Here is a 21426-nt window from a genome sequence, read left to right as displayed (position 1 = left end):
CTTTTTTTTTTTTTTTTTCATGTGGATGTCCAGTTGTTCCAGCACCATTTATGGAAAAAAACAGTATTTTCTCCACTGGATTGCTTTTTCTCCTTTGTCAAAGATAAGTCAAGTATATTTATGTGGGTCTATTTCTGATAATTTTAGTCTGTCCATTGATCTATTTGTATATTGTTTCATCAATACCATACTGTCTTGATTACTGTGGCTTTATAGTACAGCACTTCCCCCTTACCTGAAGTTTTACTTTTCACAGTTTCAGTTATCCGTAGTCAATCACCATCTGAACACATTAGATGGAAAATTCCAGAAATAAATAATTTATAAGTTTTAAATTGTATGTCATTCTGAGTAGCATGATGAAATCTTGCACTATCCTACTCCATCCTGCTCAGGATATGAATCATTCCTTTGTTCAGCATATCTGCCCTATATTTAATTATACTACCTGTTAAATCACTCAGTAGCTGTCTGGGTTATCACATCGACTATTGCAGTATCTCCATGCTTGTGTTCAAGTTACCCTTATGTAGTAGCCTAATGCTGCATCACAATGCCTACATTATTCACCTCACTTCATCTCTCCATGTAGGCATCATATCTCACATCATCACAAAAAAGGAAATAGAGAACAATAAGATATTTTGAAAGAGATCAAATTCACATAACTTTTTTCCAGTATATTGTTATCATTATTAATATACAGTTTATTGTTATCCTAACATTGTATTTATTATTAGTTACTGTTAATCTCTTATGGTGTCTAACTTAGAAATTAAGCTATATCACAAACATGTATGTAAAGGAAAAACTATATTATGTAATAAGGCTCAGTACTAGCTGTGGTCTCAGGTATCTGCTTGGGGTCTTGGAGCATATCCCCAGCAGATAAGAGGATATAAAATCCAGTGGTATCAGTCCTCTAGCTTTGTTGTTCTTCTTAAAGACTATGATGGAGCAGGTGCTGTTGTACATGCCTGTAATCCCAAGGATTTGGAGGATTGCACATTCAAGGCCAACCTGAGCAACTTAGAGAGAACTAAGAAAAAAGAAAAAAGAAAAAATCTAAAAAAGGGTTGGGGATATGGCTCAATGGTAAAGTGCCCTTGGTTCAATCCCAGTACCAGTAAATAAATATATATATATATTTCTGTATAAATGTATATAATATATATATTTATTATTATTATTCTGGATCTTTCCTCTCTTTACATAAACTATAGAATCAGTTGGTCAATGTCCACGAAATAACTTGCTAGGAGGCCTATCCCTCTGGACTTCTTACGTGTCTCATGCCAGATCAAACTGTGATCCTGAACCATTGCCTGACCTCTGTGCCTGTAGGTTGCTGGAACTGAAGTGGGTTGCACAGTGCAGAAAAAAAAAAATAATAACTTCTAGAATTTTTATTGAGATGGCATTGAATCTATAGATAGATTTGTACTTTTCAGTGTGCAGGTCTTCCACATCTTTCTGCTAAATTTCTCCATTAACTCATATTTGTTGATGCTACTTGTATTAGTCCATTTTAAATCACTGTAACAAAATACCTGAATCTGGGTATAAAAAAAAGAAACTTATTTAGCATATAGTTGTGGAGGCTGAAAGTCCAAGACCAGCGGGTGGCCCCATTGGTTCTGTCTCTGGTGAGGTCCTAAATAGCAGATTGTATCACACAGGAGCACATGTCTAAGAGTGAGAGATAACATCACAAGACAGGAAGCCAGTGAGCAATTCAGGGATCAGGTTTAAGTTTTTAAATAACTTACTCTGCCAAAAATAACTCAGGGTTCCATGAGAACTACTAATCCCTGTGTAGGGCATACTCCCAATGGCCTAAGGACCTCCCAATTGGCCCCACTACCAAGCCTCCAACATAAGAACCCTGGGTTGACAAATCACATTCAAATCATTGCACTACAATAAATGCTTTCTTTTTTTAAGATTTCAAATGGTGATTGATTTTGCTAATATAGAGAACTACAATTTTTGTGTTCTGATCTTACCTCCTGAAACCCTACTAATGTAGTTCACTTATTTGTTCTATTGGCTTTCTTTGTGTGTGTAGATTCCATCAGGTTTTCTACATATATAGATAATCACATCATCTGTGAGCACAGTTCAACATTTTCCCCCTGGCTTTCTGTCCCCTACATTACCCTGTCTACATCATCATTCCGCAATGCTTCTTCTTCCAGACAGAACAGTCACTTAGAACTCTCCCAAAACTGTCTCTCTTCTATCAGTCAGCTAGAGATTGTACCTTGAACATAATAGATGTCAAAAATGTAAATGATCACAATTATATTGGTAGAATGTATATTATGAAAAAAATTCAAAACAAATGGTATATGCAGCCTCAGTCATGCCATGAATTTTCACAAACCTTCTCCCATAAAAATTCAAACCCACATATTTTAAATTTGGTAAGATATTAACAAAGATAATTTTAGATCATCCAAAATATTCTACTTGAATATTCTGTGCTTAAGACCTTTGTAGAAAATATTGTTATATCCTAATGATAATTTCTTAGTTGTTGATTTTTTAAAGAAATTTTTTAGAATTTCTGTTTAATTTAATCATTAGACATGTGGTTTCAGACAAGCTATTTAACTTCTGTGACTCTTTTTAAATCTAAGCATAATAATGTTTTCTTCTTATATTGCCAGGAAAAAAATGGACAATTCTCTCCTTCTGAAATTCACTGCTATATTATGTGATAGTCTGTTATCTCTCTTTCTCTCTTTTTTATTTCTCAGTGCTGGGGATCAAATTCAGTGTCTCACACATGCTAGACAAGTGTTCTAACAACTGAATTACATTTCCAGCCCCTCTCTTAATAAATTATCTATATTGTTTTTTAAAAATTATCTGTTGAACATTAACAAAAGATTGTTAAATTAGTCTTTTGCAAACATATTCTCCAATTCCAAATATCATATATTATATGTACAGATTTTAGTACAAGAATCCTACCTCAATAATGTGTGTTTTTTAAAATTTCCAAATATCCATTCAATCCTTGACTCAGTTTATTATCTCCACTTTCATGTGGACTTATCAGCCAACAATTCACTTATCAATCTATAAATTTATGTGGAATTTGTTACTTTTAAGCATAGAGACCCCAGTTCCTCCTTCAATTTCATATAATCATGTTTATCAGAAATACTAATTTATATTTAGTATTCATATGTATCACTATAATTTTAATTAATACACTTATAAAATGAGAAGATATAAAATTCAAAGTATTCACTTTAACACTTTTCTTTCCTTCAGAATCCTGGTAAGCATTTTAAAATTATCAATTCTTTCATTAAGCACCAGAATCCAAGTGTATTGAGAACATAGGTAACTCAGCTGCTATGGGGCAACTGTTTTAATGTAGTTTCTTCAAAACTTTTAATTAACACATTGTCAAACTGATTAAGTATAAATTATTAATAAAATTAGTTTAAAGATTCTAGAATAACTTATTCATGATTCTTCTGATTTTGATTTTTCATTTGATTTTTTTATTATTATTGTGGGGTAACAGCACACTATTCTTTTTGCTCTTATTCAGGCCCACTAGGTTCTCAACTACTACAGTCTCTACCCTCTGTGCTCCTTATCACTAATCTGTCACTCAAACTCTAAGGATATTGACTGCATAGTGCATGATGGAACAGAATTAAAATTCTCTTCTGGAGTTGACAGGACTTCTATGAGTTCCTCACACTCTGGTTTTCCTTGTCTCCTCCCAGTTCTTCAACCTTCAACCTTAATAAATACATTCAGTAGTTTTTATCTACCTCTAAGACCTTTCTTAAGTCATTTCTTTACTAATGAAATATTTTCCCAAACTAATTGTAATAGAAATAGTGGTTTTCTCCACTTAATCCTAAACATGGTCATTTTTCTACTGTAGGCTCCAAGATTTCTAAATGTACTAAGGTTACTAGGTTTTTTCGGTGTCAGGGATGGAACCCAGGGCCTTATACTTGCCAGACAAGGCTCTACCACTGAGCCAAATCCCCAGTCCTAGTATACATTTTAAAAAGTTTATAATATTCAACATCTTAGACGTATCAATCTAATCTACTTTACCGTTTTATTATGGAAATTTTCATGCATACAAAATTAAAGAGACTACTCTAATGAACACCCATATATCCATTACCAAGCTTCAACAATGATCAGCTTTGTCCTCTGTCTTATTAACAATACAAAATGTTTCATTTGTTTTATGCAACACCTATTTCAGCACAATATATCTTTAAAGATGCCTTAAATCATACTTTATATTCCAGCTGTTCCTACCACATCCTAGGCATCCTCCAATCCATTCAGAATTATGTCCCCACCAGTGCCTTTCATTCTCTCTTGAAAAGACTTTAATGTAACCACTTCAAGTCCAGGCCAGGCACAGTAGTGTATGCCTGTAATCCTAGCAGCTCAGGAGGCTGACACAGGAGGTGAAGTTCAAGGCAAGCCTCAGTAACTTAGCAAGATCCTTAGCAACTTAGTGAGACCCTTTCTCAAAAATTAAAAAAAGGGTTGGGGATGTAGCTCAGTGGTAAATTGCCCCTGAGTTAAATCCCCAGTACCCCATCAGTACTTACCCAGATGATAAATTATCATCATGAAGTCATTAAAAAAGTAATGAAAAATTACATATATAAGTAAAATGTAAGGCTCTTAAAAAAAAAAAACTACATTTTTTAAAAGGTCTAAAAGGATTGCAAGTTCAAAGTCAGTCTCAGCAACTTGGTGGGCTCTAGGCAGCTCAGCAAGACTCTGTCTCTAAATAAAATATAAAAAAGGGTCAGGGATGTGGCTCAGTGGGGTTAAGCATCCCAGGGTTCAATCCCTGGTACAAAACAAACAACAACAACAACAAACAAAAACCTATAGTTTCTACACTGAATAAAAGAGAAGGGTTGAACTCCTATATGTCCCATACACTAGTTAGTTTGACTATTATTTCACCAATCTAAAGCAGGTGAATATGCTAGAATTAAGAATAAATGAGAAAAGATAAAATTAGCTAAAAAGGATACATATTAATTTGAGAAACATTTATTTCCAGTCACAGTGGCACACACCTGTAAACCCAACTACTTGGAAGTCAGAGAGAAGGATTGCACATTTGAGGCCCGGGCAGCTTAGAGAGACCCTGTCTCAAAACAAAAAATAAAAAAGGCTGGGGATGTAGCTCAGTGGCAAAGTGTCCCTATTAATGCCTGATACCACAAAAAGAAAAAAGAAACATTTTGACCATCTTTCTATCTCCTAGATACAGTATTACATAATACAATGATGAATAGGGTAAAATATCTGTTCTCAGAGTTCAAAAATCTAGATGAGATAAAATACATTTACCAAAAATATAGTAAGACATTACATTTTTAGTTTGGAAAATGTTTAGTTAGATAATGTGAAAGTTTGTAAACATATAAAAATAAAGTGAGTGATGTTAAAGAAAATGTACCTTCTGGAAGAACAGCTATGAATTACAAGACTGGGCTTCAAATTTTGGATGCTCAGTGCTAACATGTGGGCCTATTACTGAGGATCCTAAACAAATTTTATTTATATGAATTATTTTTGTAGATACATAATGTATTAGAAATTTTAGAATAAGTCACTTAAAATAATAGTAGTGTTTATTTTAGGATTGTTTATTGTTAAAATGTTTATTTTTGGATTGTTCATTGCTATTATATAAAAATAAAATAATAGACCTTTTATCCTAAAAACTAAAAAATAGTAAAACCTATTATTATAAACACAAAAAGAGTTTATGAAAAATAACTGTATTTTCCAAATGAAAACAATTAATCAAAAGAGTGGCACTATTTTATATTTTGATAAATCTCTTTAATTCTGGCTTTATCTGTTTCTACATTCAAATTATTGTGATATATGGTTTTGACTTAAATTTACAAAGAAAATATAATCTCATAGAGATATATATTTAGAGAAGGAAGGACTTCATCGATACTTAAAGAGTACAGGGGACTCCCAGGGTTTTGTTTTTGTTTTGTTTGTGTAACTGAAGATTGAACCCAGAAGCACTTTTACCACTGAACTACATCCCCAGCCCTTTTTATTTTTTAGTTTGAGACAGAGTCTCACTAAGCTGCTTAGGGCCTTGGTAAAGAATGACATTTTTATTATTAGTAGTAGTATTTTATTTATTTTTGGCCGTACTAGGTCCTCAGTGTGCCAGGCAAATGCTCTACCATGGAACCATAGCCCCAACTCAGGGCCTTGGTAAATTGCTGAGGCTAGCCTCAAATTTGTGGTCCTCCTGTTTCAGCCTCCTAAGTCATCGAGTAGCTGGGATAACAGGCATGCCCCACCACACCCGGGTGGACTCTCCAAAATTCTAAAAGAACATTTGAGATTTGCGGAATTACAGACAAGAGTATCCTATTAAATCAAGTTTGTCATGCAAAATGAAAATCAGTTTAACAATTTCTTATACTTAGTACCTGAAGCCAAAGGATTTTATATCTGAAATCTCATAGGTTTTTCTGAAGCTAGTGTTACGTAATTTTTCTTGTCTGAGCAGGGAGATGCAATGTTCTTGACCACCTTAAAGGGGCAGCAGCAACATAACAATTCAGCCCCACTGCACTTTCTAAATGTAAGCTCAGGCAAACTAAATAAATTGTTATCAAGAATAAGATTTGGGCTGGAGTTATGGTTCAGTGGTAGAGCATTTTCCTAGGATGTGCAAGGCACTGGGTTCAATTCTTAGCACCACCTATAAATAAACGAATAAAAGAAAGGTCTATTAACATCTAAATAATATTTTAAAAAAGAATAAAATTAATGTCTACACACACAAGAAAGAAAGAAATATAATTAGAGAGAAATCACCAAAGGATAAGGTTGAATGAGGTGCATCAGTAAGAGTTTGATCATAATAAAGGATGATAAAGGATGGGATGATAAAGGGATTTAGTAAGCCAGTCTAGCATATTACGTATTTGTATTAAATAAAGACAAAATATCCACCACAGAATTTATAGGAAATATTGCAATACTAATATAGCCTGTATGTGATTTAGCAAAAGAGTTGCATTTTTTTCAAATTTGACAGATTAGATCTGTATTTACAAGACAAGTGTCTTTCTAAGAAGAATCTGTCATATGCCAAACATTAAGCCCTGTGAATAAGAATGAATAAGAGATAACCCCCTGCCATGCACATGGCACATACCTGTAATCCCAGCAGCTCAGGAAGCTGAGGCAGGAGGATCGAGAGTCCAAAGCCAGCCTCAGCAAAAGCGAGGTGCTAAGCAACTCAGTGAGACCCTGTCTCTAAATAAAATACAAAACAGGGATATGGCTCAGTGTTGAGTGCCCCTGAGTTCAATCCCTGGTACCCTGCCCCCCCAAAAAAGAGATATCCCCTGAAATCAAGTATCTTTGGAGAGAAAAGTAGATGGAACTACAACTAATTATAATACAAAGTCATAGGTGCTATAAAAGAAATGTGATAGCAGAGCTATACAAACATGGAAAAGAGTATAGTGTGGTTAAGGAATGGGTTCAGTTAAAGAAGTTTTCAAAGAGATGATGACATGAATTAGACCTTAAAAGAATAAGTAGGATTTCACAAAGTAGAAAAGGGGGTAAGGCACAAAGGCAGAAGAACCAACATTAACAAAAATACTAATGCCTGATAATTTGCAAATTTGTGGAGCTATAAATTGTCCAGTGACTCTATGGCAAAACATGAAAGACAAGCTGGGCACTGGCTAGAAAGATTCCTGAATGCCATAATAAGAAAAAGTTTAGACTTGCTACTATAGGCAGTGGGAGCAACTAAAATTTTGTAAGCAGGAGCATGATTTAATCATTTATGTGTGCTAGGAAGAAAATAAAGAATCTTCTAGCAGTGCAGAGAGTGGAGTGAAATGGGTGGGGGAAGGCTAGTGAGAGGAGAGCAAGTGCAATGATTTTTGGCAAGGGAAGGCAAGGGACTGAATTAGGACAGTAGCATTAGGAACCAAAAGTCATAATAGACATTTTAGAAGTGAAATTGAAAGGACATGATGACCCTATAACAAATTTATTAAGCTCCTACTATATGCCAGGCAACTATTCTAGGCTCTAGGGATAGTGAATAAAAAGAGTCCCTTCATGAAACTTACACTGTAGTGGGGGCACTATAGAAAGAACTTTGAGGGATAGAAGTGAGGAGAGGACTGCTGTTAAGAATAAACCCAAGCTGGGCATCATGGTGCATGCCTGTAATTCCAGTGACTTGAGAGGCTGAGGCAAAAGGATCACAAGTTCAAGACCAGCCTCATCAATTTAGTGAGGCCCTGAGCAACTTAGTAAGACCCTGTCTCAAATAAAAAATGGGCTAAGAATGTAGCTCAGTGGTAAAGATCCCCTGGGTTTAATTACCAGTACCTTCCCCAACAAAATTACATTTTGGGTCTGGTTATACTTGGATGAGGAATCATGGAATTTTAGAATTCATTTCTAAGAACCTTACAAATTATCTAGTCCATTTACCATATAAAGAAATGAGAGGCACAAAGATATTCAATGACTTATCGGAGATTACAAGTTGCTGAGTAGTAGAACAATGAACTAGCTTCCAGTTTTCTTAACTTAGTCACTCTGTCATTCAACATTTTTACCTATTTTAAGAACATGAAACATTACACATATGTAAAGAATATGCCCGATGGCAATACTAATGTTGGTGTCAATTTTCATAGTAATTGTGAAAAATAGGCTTTGAGAAGTTTTTAAAACATGACTTAATTCACTGATGTTTCCAGAATAAAATAATTTCCAGGTAAGATATGAAGATATGAAGTTCAAGTCATGAGACAGTATGTCTCATAGTAGAATGTAACAGTAAGTATGACAGATTTTTGGGAGGCCACTGGGGATTGAATCTGAGGCCTCATTCATACTAAGTACATATTCTACCATTGAGCTATGTTCCCACTGTCACCCATAAGAAATTTTTCTTAAAATATGCATGTTAATGCTTCTGTTCTAAAATTTCTTTACATCTGTTTAATCTCTAACTTTCATAACTTTAATGAATTTTCCTTTACTTTTTAGATATGCAATTGAAATATTTCAAGAATAGCAAATAAAGCAAGAATCATAAGAATTTGAAATTATGTATCATTTAAAATAACCTTTACTGGTTGGGGATATAGCTCAGTTAGTAGAGTGCTTGCCTTGCAAGCCTCAAGGCCCTGGGTTCAATCCCCAGCACTACAAAAGAAAACCCCAAAACATAAAACAACTGTTTCACTGTATTATCTCCTTTTCCAAGTATAGAATTGTCAAGATGGGGACTGTTTTAAATCTGCATTTCTTTTTTTTTATTATTAAATTAAAAAAAATGTTTACCTACTGCATTTTGATTCCATTGTACACAAATAGGGTACAACTTTTCATTTCTATGGTTGTACACAATGTCGATTCACACCATTCATGTAATCATACATATAAATAGGGTAATACTGTCTGTTTCATTCTACTATCTTTCCACCCCCACCCCTCCCACTCCATTTTCCTCTACACCATCTAAAGTTCCTTCATTCTTCTCTTCCCCCACCCCAACACCTCACCTTGTTATAGATCGTCTTCCATTTATCAGAGAAAACATTTGGCCTTTGGTTTTTTGGGCTTAGTCTATTTCACATAGCATGATATTTTCCAACTTCATCCATTTACCAGCAGAAATCATAATTTTATTCTTCTTTATGGCTGAGTAATATTCCATTGTGTATTTACACCACGGTTTTTTTGTTTTTTTTTAATCCATTCATCAATTGAAGGACATCTCAGTTGGTTCCACTCTAGCTATTGTGAATTGAGCTGCTATGAACATTGACGTGATTGCATCACTGTAGTATGTGTATTTTAAGGCCTTTGGGTATAAACCAAGGAGTGGGATAGCTGGGTCAAATAGTGGTTACATTCCAAGTTTTCTGAGGAATCTCCATACTGCTTTTGAGAGTGGCTGCACCAATTTACAACTCCACCAGCAATGTATGAGTGTGTTTTTTCCCCCACATCCTCGCCAACACTTATTATTGCTTATGTTCTTGATAATAGTAATTCTAATTGGAGTAAGAAGAAATCTTAGGATGGTTTTAATTTGCATTTCTCTAATTACTAGGGATGATGAGCACTTTTTTATATATTTATTGATAACCTATATATATTCTTCTGTGAATTGTCTGCCCAGTTCCTTAGCCCATTTATTGATTGGGTTCTTGTATTTTGGTGTAAAGTTTTTTAAGTTCTTTATAAACTTTGGAGATTAGTGCTCTATCCGAGGTGAGTGTGGAAAAGATTTTCTCCCACTCTGTAGGTTCTATTTTCACACTATTGATTGTTTCCTTTGCTGAGAAAAAGCTTTTAGTTTGAATCTATCCCATTTATTGATTCTTGCTTTTATTTCTTGTGCTATGGGGTTCTTGTTAAGGAAGTCTGGTCCTAAGCCAATGGAGATTTGGGCCTACTTTTTCTTCTATTTGGTGAAGGGTCTCAGGTCTAATTCCTAGACTCATGATCCATTTTGAGTTGAGTTTTGTATAGGGTGAGAGATAGTGGTTTAATTTCATTTTACTGCATATGGATTTCCAGTTTTGCCAGCACCATTTGTTGAATAGGCTATCTTTTCTCCATTGTATGTTTTTGGGTCCTTTGTCTAGTATGAGGTGACTGTATTTATGGGGTTTGTCTCTGTGTCTTCTATTCTGTACCATTGGTCTGCCTGACTATTTTGGTGCCAATACCATGCCATTTTTGTTACTATTGCTCTATAGTAGAGTTTAAGGTCTGGTACTGTGATACCTCCTGCATCACTCTTCCTGCCCAGGATTGCTTTGGCTATTCTGGGTCTTTTGTTCTACCAGATGAAATTCATGATCACTTTCTCTATTTCTATGAGAAATATCATTGGGATTTTAATTGGAATTGCCTTAAATCTGTATAGTGCCTTTGGAAATATGGCCATTTTGATAATATTAATTTTGCCTATCCAAGAAATGGGAGACTTTCCATATTCTAAGGTCTTCTTTAATTTCTTTCTTTAATATTCCATTGTTTTCATTGTAGAGATCTTTCACCACTTTGGTTAGATTGATTCCCAAGTTTTTTTGTTTTTTTGTTTTTTTGAGGCTATTGTGAATGGAGTTGTTTTCCTCATTTTCCTTTCAGATGTCTCATCACTTATGAATAAAAATGCTTTAGATTTATGCATGTTGATTTTATACCCTGTTATTTTGATGAATTCATTTATGAGGTCTACAAGTTTTCTGTTGGAGTTTTTTGGATCCTCTAAATATAGAATCATATCATCAGCAAATAGGGATAGCTTGAGTTCTTCTTTTCCTATAGGTATCCCTTTAATTTCAATTGCTCTGGCTAGTGTTTCAAGGACAATGTTGAAAGAAGTGGTGAAAGAGGACATCACTGTCTTGTTCCAGTTTTTTTGTTTTTGTTTTTTTTGCGGTGCTAGGGATTGAACCCAGGGCCTTGTGCTTGCAAGGCAAGCACTCTACCAACTGAGCTATCTCCCCAGCCCTTGTTCCACTTTTTAAAGAGAATGCTTTCAGTTTTTCTCCATTAAGAATGATGTTGGCCGTGGGGTTAGTATAAATAGTATTTACAATGTTGAGGTATGTTCCTATTATCCGTATTTTTTCTGGTGTCTTGAGCATGAAGGGGTGTTGTATTTTGTTGAATGCTTTCTCTGCATCAATTAAAATAATCATGTGATTCTTAACCTTAAGTCTATTGATGTACTGAATTACATTTATTGATTTCCAGATGTCGAAACAACCTTGCATCCCTGGGATGAACCCCACTTGATTGTGGTGCACTATCTTTTTAATATGTTTTTGTAAGCGATTTGCCAGAATTTTGTTAAGAATTTTTGTGTCTATATTCATCAGGGATATCGGTCTAAAGTTGTCTTTCTTTGATGTGTCTTTGGCTGGTTTGGGTATGAGGGTGATACTAGCTTCATAGAATGAGTTTGGAAGGGTTCCCTCCTTTTCTATTTCCTGGAATACTTTGAGAAGTATTGGAATGAGATCTTCTTTGAAGGTCTTGTAGAACTTGGCTGAGAATCCATCTAGTCCTGGGCTTTTCTTGGTTGGTAGGCTTTTGACGGCTTGTATTTCATTGCTTGAAATTGATCTGTTTAAATTGTGTATGTCTTCCTGGTTCAGTTTGGGAGGATCATATGTCTCTAGAAATTTGTCAATGTCTTTGATATTTTCTATTTTTTTTTTTTTGAGTATAGATTTTCAAAGTAGCTTCTCATTATGTTACATATTTCAGTGGTATCTGCCGTGATATTTCCTTTTTCATCAGGAATTTTAGCAAATTTAAGTTTTCTCTCTCCTCTTTTTTAGTGTGGCTAAGGGTTTGTCTATTTTGTTTACTTTTTCAAAGAACCAACTTTTTGTTTTGTCAATTTTTTGAATTGTTTCTTTTGTTTCGATTTCATTGATTTCAGCTCTGATTTTAGTTATTTCCTGTCTTCTACTACTTTTGGTTTGTTCTGGTCTTCTTTTACTAGGGCTTTGAGCTGTAATTTAGGTCATTTAGTTGTTGACTTTTTATTCTTTTCTTAAATGCACTCCATGCAATGAATTTTCCTCTTAGTACTGCTTTCACAGCGTCCCAGAGATTTTGATATGTTGTATTGTCATTCTCATTTACAAGATTTTTTTTTATCTCTTTCCTGATGTTTTCTGTTATCCATTCTTCATTCAGTAGCATACTATTTAGCCTCCAGGTGTTGGAGTAATTTCTGTTTTTTATTCTGCCATTGATCTCTAATTTCATTCCATTATGATCTAATAGAACACAAGGTAGTTAGTATCTCTATTTTTTTGTATTTACTAAGGACCGCTTTGTAGCATAACATATGATCTATTTTAGAGAAGGATTCATGTGCTGCTGAGAAGAAAGTGTATTCACTTGTTGATGGATGGAATATTCTATATATGTCTGTTAAGTCTTAAGTTTTTGTGTTATTGAGTTCTATGGTTTCTTTTTTAGGGTTTGTTTAGAAGATCTATTCTGTGTTGACAGTGCTGTCTTAAAGTCACCCAGCATTATTGCGTTGTGGTCTATTTGATTCCTGGAATTGAGAAGGATTTGTTTGATGTACAGGGATACACCATTGTTTGGGGCATAAATATTTATGGTCATTATGTCTTCCTGATTTATGGTTCCCTTAAGCAGTATGAAATGTCCTTCTTTATCCTTTCTTACTAACTTTGGCTTGAAGTCCACTTTATCTGAAATAAGAATGGAAACCCCTGCTTTTTTATTGAGTTTGTGTGCATGGTAGGTTTTTCTCATCCTTTCACCTTTAGTCTGTGAATGTCTTTTTCTATGAGATGAGTCTCTTGAAGGCAGCATATTGTCAGGCCTTTCTTTTTAATCCAATCTGCCAGTCTATGTCTTTTGATTGATGGGTTTAGGCCATTAACATTCAGGGTTATTATTGAGATATGATTTGTATTCCCAGTCATTCGGGCTTATTTTTGGTTTTTAACTTGACTTGGTTTCTCATTTGATTGGCTTTTCCTTTAAGGTAGTTCTTCCCTTTGCTGACCTACATTGTTGTTTTTCATTTCCTCCTCATGGACTATTTTGCTGAGAATATTTTTTTTTTTTTTTTTTTTTTTTTTTTTTTTTTGGTGCTGGGGAATGAATCCAGGGCCTTGTGCTTGTGAGGTAAGCACTCTACCAACTGAGCTATATCCCCAGCCCCTTGTATATTCTTTTAACTTTTGTTTATCATGGAAGGATTTTATTTCGTCTTCAAATCTGAAGGTTAGTTTTGCTGGGTATAGAATTCTTGGTTGGCAATCATGTTTTTTCAGAGCTTGAAATATGTTGGTCCAGGTCCTTCTAGCTTTTAGGGTCCGGGCTGAGAAATCTGCTGATATCCATATTGGTTTCCCCCGTATATGTAATCTGATGCTATTCTCTTGCAGCCTTCAAAATCCTACCTTTATTTTGGATGTTAGGCATTTTCATTATAATGTGCCTGGGTATGTATGTGTTGTAATTTTGTGCATTTGGTGCTCTGTAAGCCTCTTGTATTTGATTTTCCATTTCATTCTTCAGGTTTGAGAAATTTTCTGATATTATTTTGGTGAATAGGTTGTCCATTCCTTTGTTTTTTATTGCTGTGCCTTCCTCAATCCCAATAATTCTTAAGTTTGGTCTTTTCATGATGTTCCATAGTTCTTGGAGGTTTCATTCATGATTTTTTACTATCTTCTCTGGTCAACTTTATTTTCAGGATTAAATATTTTGTCTTCATTGTCTGAGGTTCTGTCTTCCAAGTGATCTAGTCTGTTGGTGATGCTTTCCATTGAGGTTTTTTATTTGGTTTATTGTTTCCTTCATTTCAAGGATTTCCGTTTGATTTTTCTTGAGAATCTCTATCTCTTTGTTGAAATGATCTTTTGCTTCCTGCAGTTCCTCTTTCAACTGCTTATTGGAGTTATCATTCATTGCCTGCATTTGCTCTCTTATCTCATTCTTTGCTTCGCAAATCATTTTAATTATATATAATCTGAACTTCTTTTCTGACATTTCTTCTACCATGCTGTCACTGAGTTCTATTAATATAGAATCTGGGTTTGTTTGGAACATTTTCTTCCCTTTTTTTTTTTTTTTTTTCATGTTGTTCACGTATCTTCCCCTGTAGCAGTACAGATCTGGGGTATTTCAGTTTCCCCCCTATAGGCTTACAGTGACCCTATAGGTTTCCAAAACCTCTTCTTTAAGGGGGAGATCAATATTAGCAGTGCCCAGTACAGACACTATTTAGCCCTAAACCAAATAGCCCCTATGAAGACATTAACAATGTTGTCACAATAAACAGAGAAAATGAGTTCAATTATTATCTACAGTATAACAAACAGATTTGCAATAAGCTCTGCAGTTTCTAATGGAAGACAAAGAGGATGGGGAGGGGTGTAGGTTGTACTGTTAATGGGATAAGTGTAGAAGTTCTAGATTGTAGAAAGAGTGAAAATGTAATCAAAAGAAATTAGTTGTTAGCATAAGAAAAGGGAGAAAGAGACTCTGAGGAAATAGGTGAACAAAAGGAAACTAGAGAGGGCAAGAAAAGCAAAGAAATAAAAACTTAAAAGTTTTCAAAAAGGAGAAAAAATATCTACCTTATAATAGTCAAATAGTATTCAAGGGCTGGGGAGATAGCTCAGTTGGTAAAGTGCTTGCCTTGCAAGCACAGCGCCCTGGGTTCAATTCCCAGTACTGAAAAAAAAAAAAAAAATTCAAAACCTCCCAGTCTTCAGTAGACTGATGCATGAGAGGTACCTGACAATGAGCTTCCAGTCTCCAGCAGGCATCCAATGATGAGATTTGCCCCACCTAAAGATGGGAGCTACTACATGCAGGATAATCCAAGATAGCCACTCTGGCTTCCAAATGTGTTGGCAAACGGGGAGATGCAGTTCAGTGTGTGGGCATGGTCAGCCAGGGGTCCTGGAGGCAGGGTGTGGTCAGTTGGGCTGAGGGGTCCTGGAGACAGGGCTCAGTCAGTCCGGCCTGGGGTCCTACAGGTCCCAGCTGTTGCCTCAAAATGGCAGCAGCCATGTGTAACCAAACCTGTGGATACTGTGACAGTGGACTTCCAGGCAACAGCAGGCAGCTGGTGATCCACCGGTGGTCTGTGGTTGGTCTGCTGGCTACTTGCAGACAATCGGCAGGTGGACCTTGGGCAGCGGGTGATGGATAGGTGAAAGGCAGGCAATGGGCAGGCAAGAGGCAGGAGATGGTGAATGATAGGCGACAGTCAGTGAGCAATCTGCACTCAAAAAGTAGTCAAAAGTCTGACAGACTGCAGGTGATCACAGTGGACAAATGGGGTAAACAGCAGGGGATCAAAAAGCAGCAAAGACTGCCTCATTGAGAAACAGATATCCTCTGCTTGAAACCCGAGTTTCAGAATGACCTGCATTTCTTTTTTTTTAATGTAAAAAAAATTTTATTTGTTCTTTTTAGTTATACATGACAGTAGAATGTATTTTGACATACCATACACACATGGAGTACAACTTCCATTTTTGTGGCTGTACATAACATTGAGTTACATTAATCATGTATTCATATATGAACATAAGAAAGTTATGTCCAATTCATTCTACTGTCTTTCCCATTCCCATCCCCCTACCCCTTCCTCCTACTGCCCCCTATCCAATCTGGTGAACCTCAATCCTCCTCTCCTCCCACCCATTGTGAGTCCCCATCCACATATCAGAGAGAACGTTCAGCCTTTGGTTTGGGGGATTGGCTTATTTCACTTAGCATGATAACCTCCATTTCCATTTATTTACCAGCAAATGACATAATGTCGTTCTTCTTTATGGCTGAATAATATTCCATTGTGTATGTGTACCACATTTTCTTTATTCATTTGTCTGTTGAAGGGCATCTAGGTTGGTTCCATAATCTAGCTATTGTGAATTGAACTGCTGTAAACATTGACATGGCTGCTTTACTGTAGTATGCTGATTTAAGTCCTTTGGGTATATGGCAAGGAGTGGGATAACTGGGTCAAATGGTGGTTCCATTCCAAGTTTTCTGAGGAATCTCCATACTGCTTTCCACAGTGGTTGTACCAATGCAGTCCCACCAGCAATGTATGAATGTACATTTTCCCCCCACATCCTCAACAACATTGTTATTTGTATTCTTGATAATTGCCATTCTGACTGGAGTGAGATGGAATCTCAGTGTAGTTTTACTTTGCATTTCTCTATCTGGTAGAGATGTGGAACATCATATATTTGTTGACAATTCAGATTTCTTCTGTGAAGTGTCTGTTCAGTACCTTTGCCATTAAATCTGCATTTCATTGAATTCAAGGCAAAGTCTTCATCTCAACTTTTAAGAAAGGTTTAATTCAAACACTTAACTATGTACTTCAAGTAAATGTTAAAACCTAATTCTTACAGTCTTTGGAATAAACAACAAATTGTTTAGAGCCTCTTAAAATGCAAGCCTAAATTTTTATCACTTTTTACTTGTGTAAGAAACATAAATATAACTTCATTATATTTAATTAACAAAGTTTCAACTTTTTTCTTTAAAAATTACTGCAAAACCCATCATAAACTTCATCACAACTTAAAAATATGAAATTAGATCCTATTTTACCTACTGGAAATAGTGAGAATTTTCCTTCCTACCATTACACAATTCCTCACTGAAAACCAAGACTCTTACTTTCAACCTGCATTGACATTCTTCTCTAATAATTATATATAATACTTTGCCTTCATATGATTATATATGACACTTTTCAAAGTGTATTGACCACACTATGAGCTCTGAAAGATAAGAATTGCTCAATCCTTTCAATATCCTTAGTGTTTCACACAATACCAAGTACAAGCTCAATTCATATTTGATGAATGATAAATAACAGGAAAACCGTGGATCCAAAACAGTCCAAATAAGATATGATTGAACATTTACAAAAGGAAGGCTGATGATTGCTAACTAAATAATATAATAGAAGATAAAATGGGGTGGGTTTATTCTAAACTAAATATCATGAACACTCAGTAACCTGGAGCTTCAGGAAGCTGCCTTCCCAAGAAAATGGCTGTGATAACTGCTGGAGGAGTATGGGCCTCTTCAGCCTCTCTACAAGTGGAAGATGGTCTTTCACTGAAGAACACAGCTAGGAATTAGAAGACCTGAACCTTTCACTCCAAACAAGTCATTGAGGTAGGGAGGCAGAAGAATAGTAAATAATAGTTAGCTCCTCTTTATGGCAAGTTCTAGGAGTCACAAAAATATTTAAAGTACAGGTACCCAGTTCTAAGTCCAGCAGACTTACTATCATATCATCCTTCAGACTTGCCCTAATATATATTAGATCAGGGAACTGCATATTCAAGTGTCAAGGGTCAGGTAATATAAATGCTATGTAATGCAATCGAAGGTAATATAAATGAGTATGATTAGTTATAAAACAATAGAGGATCATGGAGACTGTGTCAAATGGAGAATGTGTACTCTGTCTGGGGCAACCACTGCTTGTTTCCAAAGTGCTGCTCTAGAAATGTTGACCCAGTTTTGTCCAGACCTTCCAGTTTTTTAAGAAAGAATGTAAATTCATCTTTTAATGTAAAATGTACCAATATTTAGGCATGTCTATGGCTTAGAAGTGTCTTTTGGTTTTTAATTTGTGGTTCCATTATCTAAATGAATGGACCACACTGAGGAAATTGAAAGGGACAAAGGGGAGACTTAATTTGACCAGAAAAAGGAAGGCAGAATCAGAAGGAAAGAATGGATAGGAAAGGAACACAGAAAGGAAGGTGGAGCAAACCTCACCAACCTCAAAACCTACCTATGGAGTGCCACTCAATCTGCTTGCCTTCTAACTTGAGAGCAGAGAGGAAGAGATGTTAAGAAGGAGAAAAAGGAGGAAGAAAAAGAATCGCCTGTTGATCACTTACTAGATGGCAGCTACTGCATCAAATGCTTTCCAAGATGCTTTCATGAGATATGACAATACAAGGGGAAAAAAATCCTATTCATACAGAAAAGACTAGAAAATACTAATAAGAGGAGTATCAGATTGTGAGAACAACTTTTTATGTTCTCTATAATTTTTAACCATAAATATAGTTGTATTAACATCATAACACAATGACTAAGAGTTAGGGTAAATTTCTGAGTTAAAATCTGCCCACTCTGAGTGTACAAAACATACAATAGGCTGGGGGAGCTCAGTGGTAGAGCATGTGCTGAGCATGCTCAGGCCCTGGGTTCAATCCACAGCACGCACATCTACACACATATATACACACAAGTACAAGACCATAAGTTAAGCCACACTATATATTGAATATTTATGTAAAAGAAGAAAATATAACAATTTCAAATGTGTATAATATGTAACTAGGCAATTCGAAATCCAGAAGAGAGAGCATGAAAGAAACTGTACAGGTGAGTGAATAAATAAGAGCAGAAACATGTGAACTTGTTAAGAATGTTATAAGCCAGGCTGGGGTTGTGGCTCAGTGGTAGAGCGCTTGTCTGGCATGCATGAGGCCCTGCGTTCAATACTTAGCACCACATATAAATAAATAAAATAAAAAAATCCATTGACAGCTAAAAAGTATTAAAACAAAAAAATTGGAAAAAAATGTAAGTTATTCTCCCTCTGAATTACAAACTACCAAGATTTTTATGTGGCCTACATAATTATAAAATATGCTAAAATTCTCTTTTCTGTAAAAACTTTTAGATATCTGCTCATCTCTTACACACTTTGTTTATTTAAAAAATTTTTTGTTGATGAACCTTTATTGTATTTATTTTTTAAAAAATTTTTAGTTGTAGATGGACATAATACCTTTCTTTTATTTATTTGTTTATTTTTATGTGGTGCTGAGGATCAAAACCAGTGTAGGCAAGTGCTCTACCACTGAGCTACAACCCCAGCCCCTCTCATGTTTATTTGAATAATATTTTTATTCTAGGGCTGTTTAAAAATAAGTTTACTTTTTTAATGAACAAAGTATATTACTTCATGCCACTTGGGTTGTAAGCTATCTAAATCCCCAATTCTCTTCCAAACATACATATTTAGTTTTCATTTTATTCGTGAGTAAAACCCTAACCTAAATATTTCAAGTGAAATTTTAGGGGTAAAATACTGTTCAAAAACCTAGATAATGCATTCCTTTGTTGGTGCTAAATATAGTCATCTCAAGATGACATACATTTTGACAATGATCTGCCTTACATGTCAAATTTTCAAAAATAGCACAGATTTCATTTTAAAGTGAGCAGGAAAAATTGCTACTCACTATATTTTAATTGAAAATGGATTTGAAGGTGCAAATTGTCAATTAAAACTGGATTACGTCAATAACTGTAATAAGGAAAGCTATTTAAGATAATTTTGTTGTGGTTTTTGCTTAGGATTCTTTAAATGAGTTGTTGGCAGGTAGAATAAAGAATTGCACACATTAAAAAAATTATTCCTCAGAAGCATTAACCAAAATATAAAATTCCTTCAGAAATAGGTGCCAATAGCTGCAAGGAAAAAGAACCAAACCAGCTACATCAATAACCAAAGTTCATTTGTACAAAATATACCTTCCTTTAAAACCCCTTTCATTCATTTGAATGATTACATATTTTTTTCCTTACAAATACTCTGGAACTCAAAAGAATTTCAGAGACATGTATGTTTCAAGTTTCCTTATGGCAACAATTTAACCTACAAAAGAATTTTAGGGGCTCAAATTATGCAGTTCACTCTTATAATGTGTGACTAAGATGGTATAAATACTTAAAATTATTTAACCACACTACCCATGACATGGTTATGACTGGAAGACCAGTGGGCCCATATTATATGAACTCATTAACAAAATTTAGCTGATGAATGATGTCCTCATCGCTTTGGTCAGATAACTAATTTCTTACTTATTATGATTTGCTTCTTTTCTCCACCTGCCTCTTTCTCAAGGACAGACATTTTGTTAGGACATATCCTCATGCTATTTTTACCGTGTTATCTATCTCTCCCAACTCTTTGTTCACGTTGTAGTCTTTAATAAATATAAAATAAATACCTTGAAGTCATTTTGCTAACCAACTATCCACTCAATTTGATTATTTTTCTTACAAATGCCAATAATAATAAATCTTTAGTATTTATAGAACGTTTCCAGTTTACAAAGACGGTGTTATCAAAATGCATATATAGACAAGGGACTTCTCAAGAGGTCACTGCATTTTTCACTTCAACTTCAAGCTCTATTTGCTTGCTCAGTCTTCAGCATCTCACCTCGTGTAGAGAGGGGGAAAAAACAGTTTGGAGATGCTAGGTTGTTAAATCATATTTCACTCCCCAGCCTTCATAGAAGACGATCAGAAATGATTTTAAAATAATGGGCATTGCTGGTGGAGACGCAGACCAATGGGGCGCGTGGCGGGGGATCACAGTGAACTTTATACCCTCTCGGACCCCAAGGATACAGCAAAGGGACAGGCACCCGCTCCGCTCACGGAGGGTTCTTTTCCTGCAGGAGTACAAAAAAGCACCCAAAACCCGACCAATAAGGAAAGGCAGAGCGGAAGCAAGGAAAGCGCAACCAGAAGCCAGAGACGGGTTAAGACCGAGATGGCGAGGTCGACCCGGGCCCAAAGGACGCAGCCCCGAGGGTCGGTGCGTTTTGCCTGGAAACCCAAGCCTACTTACGGCTGGATGGAACCCGGCGCGCTTTGGTGCTGCAGCGGAGCGGGCCAGGAGCCTGGGCGTCCAGAGCGCCTCTTTACTGCCGCTGTTTCCACCGGCGCCAAGGGACCCGATCTTCACCGCCCCCATTCCACGTTACCCCAAAC

General features: G+C 35.7%; 1 protein-coding gene across 4 annotated transcripts in view; it reads right to left on the bottom strand.

Moving 5' to 3' along the window:
- The window catches only part of NEXN (nexilin F-actin binding protein), a 48590-nt gene that overhangs the window by 27018 nt on the left and 146 nt on the right, over positions 1-21426 (bottom strand). Inside the window, exon 1 of one of the 4 annotated variants that reach the window (XM_079137858.1) lies at positions 21284-21420. The exons of 2 other annotated variants lie outside the window; for them this stretch is intronic. The gene's annotated coding sequence lies outside the window, so the exon portion shown is untranslated. Of the gene's footprint in view, positions 1-21283; positions 21421-21426 lie in introns of those variants that run through there. One more of the 4 variants, XM_079137860.1, reaches the window with a different exon arrangement.

The sequence above is a fragment of the Sciurus vulgaris genome, assembly GCF_902686455.1.
Source record: "Sciurus vulgaris genome assembly, chromosome: 1".
Classification (NCBI taxonomy): domain Eukaryota; kingdom Metazoa; phylum Chordata; class Mammalia; order Rodentia; family Sciuridae; genus Sciurus; species Sciurus vulgaris.
The sequence above is the reverse complement of the archived record's forward strand: the minus strand, read 5'-3'. Positions and strand labels throughout refer to the sequence as shown.